Here is a 6,000-nt window from a genome sequence, read left to right as displayed (position 1 = left end):
CTGTTCCATTTTTGGACCTGAACTTCTAATCGTCCCACCAAGCCTGTTAGTCTTTCAATTGTGACACCACCTTCCACCCAGTCACCTTGCATCATGGCCTCAGTCATCTTTGACTTCTTCCACTGCAGTCCATAGCTTGACTAGGGTGCAGAGCTGGTTGATCTAGAGGATCAGTGAAGTTGTCAAAGGGCCCTCTCTCTGACTTTGTCTTATGAAGGTTACAATCATTCTAAGAGGAGTATCTATGTTTGCCATAGGGAGGGGAAGTTAGAAAAGCTTTTCCTAAGGAAGGACCATTTTGCTAAACCTTGAAAAATAAGTCAGACATGGTTCCATAGTGTAGCTGTTTGTACGTCTGCTTTACACGCAGAAGGTCCTGGGTTCGCGCCCCAGTGAAGCCATGATCCATGGTCTATGGCCATGCTACCCTGAACAAGTCTGATGTCTGATCTTGGAAGCTAAGCAGTGTTGGGTCTGGTTAGTACTTGGATGGGAGACCACCTAGGAAGACCAGGCGCCGTAGGCATAAATAATAATAAATAATAAAATAAATTAAAAATAAAAAAGAAAAGTAAAATAAGTTGTTCTCTATTTTTCTAGATGAGAAGACATGTAGGGAGATGACATTTTAAGTGTAGGCAGGGGTGTGGAATGATGTGTTGAAGTAAGAAATACTATGAGTGGCCCAATATTGCAGAAATTCCCAGGTAGAGCGAGGAATTAGGGGTGGAAGCCAGGGAAAATGCAGCAAGACTGTTAGGCAATGAAGGGCTTGTGAGTTATGCATAGGAATTTAAATTTTGTCTTAAAAGAATTAAAAAAACAGTGAAGGCTATAACTATAGCATCTTGACTCTCCCTGCCTCTAATTTCACTGCTATTTAATCTATCCTGTAAATAATCTGTGGCCAGAGAGACCTTTCTCCTAAGGACATATGATCATATTATTATCTGATCATATTATCATATTAGTAATATGATCATATTATTAATGATCATATTATTAAGTGGACTGGAGTATAAAGTTGAAACCAGGGCTGCATATGTGCAAAGGATTATACAGCAGATCTTCGAATAACGCCATTTCATTCAAGTTGTTTCATTATAACGTTGATGAGAAATAAAAAATTCCTGGCTGGGGCCACGGTCTGTGGGGAGCTTGCATGTTCTCCTCATGTCTGTGTGGGTTTTCTCTGGGTAGTATGGTTCCCTTTCACGTCTCAAAGATGTGTGTGTGAGTTGAATTGGGTGTCTACATTGCCCCAGTGTGAGTGTGGTGTGTGTAAGTGCACCTGTGATGAAAAGGCGTCCTGTCCCTGGTGAGAGCCTGCCTGGTGCCCTGAGCTCTGGCCACTGCAACCTGGAACTGGAATAAGCTTCTTAGAAAATAATCCTACTTGTTTTTATTAATCTTTCTTAACTGTATGTATAGCTCATATTTATTTTAATATCAGAAATGTTTTGGGTCTTTATTTAGAAGTTTGGTGATGTTTTTGTGACCAGAAATATGCTGCTAGAACTTGATTCTTGTTTATATTAGTTAGTCTGTGGTAAAACTGGTTTCAGAATGTGTCGTTTAGCTTAATGTTGCAGCTTCCAAGAACCTATTGATGATGCTAAGTGAGGACTTCATGTAATAAGGAAACGTTAAAAATCCAATGGGTAAACAGACCTCTGAGAGCCTGTGCTGGCAATTTCTCATGCTGCCTCAGTGGAAGGCCAGCCTCCTACCCTAAAATAGTGCAGATTACTTCCACGTACATGATGCATATAATCTATTATAGCTCTTACCCTTTCTCTATGGTTTAAATGTTTTATCATATCCTCAGCACTTAGCACATTGCCTGGCATAATGCAAGTAAACAAGATAATGTCTAATAAATAAATGAAAGAATGCATGAGTAAAAGACAGGAAAATCTAATGCCACCCTCGCTTCTTCTTATAAATGGATCATTTCTAAGCCATTCTATTCTAGTAGCAGCTCCATTTGCTTTAGTCTTTGGTGCTTAGCATAAAGTCTCCTACCTCATAACCCTATTCCTTAGAGATTTATGCTGGAAGAACTAAGAAGCATAGCCATGAAGCCTCAGGTGTATTTATATGTATAGAGATGGCTGAAAGTCCACCAAAGGTTGTGCTCCTTCCATAGTATAAATCTGTTTCTGGCAAGTGATTTCACAATCAAGGCTACAGTTTCTAGTCCAAGAGTGATCCTGTGACTGAGTTCTGGCCACTGGGGTGGGAACAGAATTAATGTATGGCACTTTCAGGCTTGCTCCATAAGAACTCCCTGCAGGACCCTCATTTCTCTTCTTCAGATTGCTCTTTGGAGCCAAGAATTGAAGATGGTAGAGCCTCTATAAGCCTAGTCTCTGAATGACTGCATGGAGCACGCTCCTATTTTCATCATCTTCCTCCTCTATAATACTGTCAATGAGGTTTCACATGAGTGGGGGAAAAAAACTTTTCTGGTAAGTCTCTGAGATTTTCGGGCATATCTGGTACAGCAGACAGCATTACCTTAACTAATACAGCATCCATGTATACTTGTGTTGTTAAAGTATGCATTCTCTGAATGCGAAATGCAATTTTATACAGGATCAAAAACCAAATGGAGATAGAATCAGAAGAGAATTTAATCCTTAAATGTGGAAATCTTTCATTTTAAATTTAATTTGACTGTTTTAAATTTGCAAGAGCAGGTAATATTGTTATTTGATATATAATAGAATGTTTCAAGGCAGAGACCAAGGGAGAAAATGATGCTTGAGAAAAGAGCTAGAAAGCAAAAGAGATAGAATGAATAAGATCAGAAAAGATTTTCAGGTGAAGTTCATAATTTTTTTAAACAGCTGAATTACTAATAGAAACTGATGGTGATTGGTGAGGTTTCAAATAAATAAATAAATCATCAGGATTATATGTAAGAAACATAAATTAGAAATAATTAGATATGCATTATAATTATGTCATTGCATCTTGTCAAGCTGCAGACTGCTAATGCCCCGTATTTTAAGAAGATTCTACCTGCCTAAAAATGGCAGGTAGGAACATCAAATGACTCAGTCTTATTTCTGCCATTCTAAGACCAGCCTAAGAAGGAAGGCATCTAAAAACCTCATAACCCCTGTCTTTTATTTACTCTCCATTTTCAAGAAGTAGTTGTGGTAAATCAAAAAGCTAGGAGAGAAGAAGGTAAAGAGAAAGAGATAAGAAGCCACACGGAAGACCACAAAACGGCAATTGCTGTTACAAGATATGTCAGACTGATTACAAACATTCACACCACCTAAATTGGGGTTTGTGCTGGGGATGTCTGTTGGGCTTGTCAATACTTTGGAAATTTCCAAACTTTGAGAAATCACATTCTTTCCTTGACTGAGATATGTCTTTGAGTGTTTCCACACAGATGGGGTGTCAAAAGTAGGAAATACAAGAATCTGGCTATGGAGGACCGACTCTAGGATCAACAGAACAAGAGACAAAGGGATTTTCAAGTTACTTTTCAGGTAAGCCAGACTATTTCATCAGAATAGGTAAGAAGAAAGAGTCTCAAGGCAAATGCTCTACAAAATAAATATTGTACATGCGGATGGAGTTTTCTTTGTGTTGTGTATTTGGGATACCTGGTATGAAAGGCAATGTGAAAAAAGATATAGCATTCCAGTAGTAGATTCATAAATAAACTTATCAAAGTTTTCAATAAGCATGGCTCTGAGATATGCATTTGAATTTTTGGTGTTATTTTTGGTGGAGTATAAATGGAGTTTTCAATAAGCTGTTCATGAAAATGTAACTTGGAACAATCTTTCTGGAATGCAGAGGCCTTTAAAAAATAAATAAAATACACAGAAACTTTCACTTCTAGTTAAATGTAGAAAGTTGTAGGAAACTACTGTGCCACTCTCAAAAAGAATAAGCCGCACACGCTACAATCATAGATTGTTGACTCCTTCAGAGAGCTATTGAAAAAAATACCTAATTGAACTAAATCCCATAAAGCAATGAACCCTTCTCATGAAAACAGGTACATGTCTGCTTTCATCTGTCAGGTAATAGTGGAAGAAAAAAGAATTCACTAGAGACAGGTGTAAGAAGGAACCAGATAAACTCTTAACAAACTTTTATAGTTTCATGTGGGTTGGGATCATGGATTAGAATCCCATAGGATACCAGACAAAGACCAAGTCTGTAAAGCCAGCACTTTATCCAGACCAAAACTAAAATAAAGAAAAAGAAAGTTTACGGCCATACCACCTTGAATGTGCCCGATCTTGTCTGATCTTGGAAGCTAAGCAGGGTCGTCAGGCCTGGTTAGTACTTGGATGAGAGACCAACTAGGAATACCAGGTGCTATAGGCGAAAAACAAAATAAGAAAAAGAGATCTGTGGGACAATATAAAGTATTCTAACATATGTATAATAAGAGTCCCAGAAGTAGAAGAGAAAATGATGCAGAAGAAATATTTGAATGTATAATGGCCAAGATTTTCTCAAAACTGATTAAATCCAAGAAGCTCATATAAACTCTGAGAAGACCATATCTAGACACATCATAGTTAAATTCCTAAAGTTTAAAATTAAATTAAAAATATTAAAAGCAGGAACAAGAAAAGGACATATTATATACAGAGGAACAACAGTGAAAATTATGACTGACTTCTCATGGGACACAATGGTGACCATAAGAGAATGAAACAACACGTTTATAGAAAGATGATAAACTATTAACTTAGATTTTTATATCCATCGACAATGACTTTCAAACACGAAAGTAGGTCTTTAACTGTTGCTTATGAAGATGTAAAATAATGACGCCAATTTTGTAGATTTTTAAAAAGCTAAACATAAAATTAAAATGTTACCCAGAAATTCCACCACAAGGTATCTAGCCTAAAGAATGAAGACATGTTGACACAAAGACTTGTGTACATGTGTTCATAGTAGACTATTATAATAGCCCAAAATTGGAAATAATATAGTCATCCATCAAATGGTGAATAGATAATCAAAATGTAGTATATTCATATAATAAAGCACTTACTACCTATTCATCAATATAAAGGAATGAGTTCCTGACATACTGTAATATAGATAAACCTCATGAACATTACACTACATGAAAAGAAGCAGAAGACCATATATTGTAAAATTCCATTTATATGAAATGTCCATAAAAGTAGATTAGTGGTTGCCTGAAACTCTGGGTGATCAAGGGGTTTGTTTGCAGATGGGCAAAAAGGACTCTTTCAGAGCAATAATATTCTAAAACTGGGTTCTGGTGATGGTTATACAACTCTGTAAGTTCACTAATAATCATTGAATGGTACACTTAAAATGGGCAAATTTTACGGTATATGATTTATGCCTCAATAAAGTTGTTAAACACATAAGGTTGTTAAATACAAAGGTAACATAAAAACATTCAACAGAAAAAGTATGAAAGAATCCATCTACTGCACATCTGAACTACTAGAAATGATAAAACAAAGAGTCTTTCTACTAAAGGAAAACAATCCCCAATGGAAAATCAGATTGACAGAAATGGATCAAGAGTACTTGAAAGGGTGAATTCATAGGTATATTATTATTATTATTATTATTAATTTTAAAATTATTTAAAAGAGTTAATTATTTAAAGTAAGATAATAGTGAATTGTGGAGTTTACAGCCTCTTTAGAAGTTAAGTATATGACAATAAAAGCACAAGATTGGTAGGTGAGAAAGAAATACCGTTGTGATGTTCTTTGTGAAGTAATATAATATTACTTGAAGGTAGACTATACTATGTTAAAGATTCATGTTGTAGTCTCTAAGCTAGAACAACCATTAAAATGAACACAAGGAGAACTAACTAAAGAGTATACAGAAGGGAACTAAATGGAATAGTAAAAATAAAAATAATTGATTTACCCAAGAGAAGGCAGAAAAAGAAGAACAGAGAAACATAAGCCAGATGGAACAAATAAAAAGCAAATGCCAAGATGGTAGACTTAAATG

At 36.0% G+C, this 6,000-nt stretch overlaps 1 protein-coding gene and 1 pseudogene across 2 annotated transcripts in view; one reads left to right on the top strand and one right to left on the bottom strand.

Moving 5' to 3' along the window:
• RCAN2 (regulator of calcineurin 2) overlaps positions 1 to 6,000 on the bottom strand; it is a 238,032-nt gene that overhangs the window by 107,045 nt on the left and 124,987 nt on the right. The gene's annotated exons all lie outside the window — the stretch shown is intronic.
• On the top strand, positions 4,241 to 4,362 carry LOC112475023 (annotated as a pseudogene).

The sequence above is a fragment of the Pteropus alecto genome, unplaced genomic scaffold (genome assembly GCF_000325575.1).
Source record: "Pteropus alecto unplaced genomic scaffold, ASM32557v1 scaffold7, whole genome shotgun sequence".
NCBI classification, from domain to species: Eukaryota; Metazoa; Chordata; class Mammalia; order Chiroptera; family Pteropodidae; genus Pteropus; species Pteropus alecto.
This window is presented reverse-complemented; position numbering and strand designations above follow the sequence as displayed.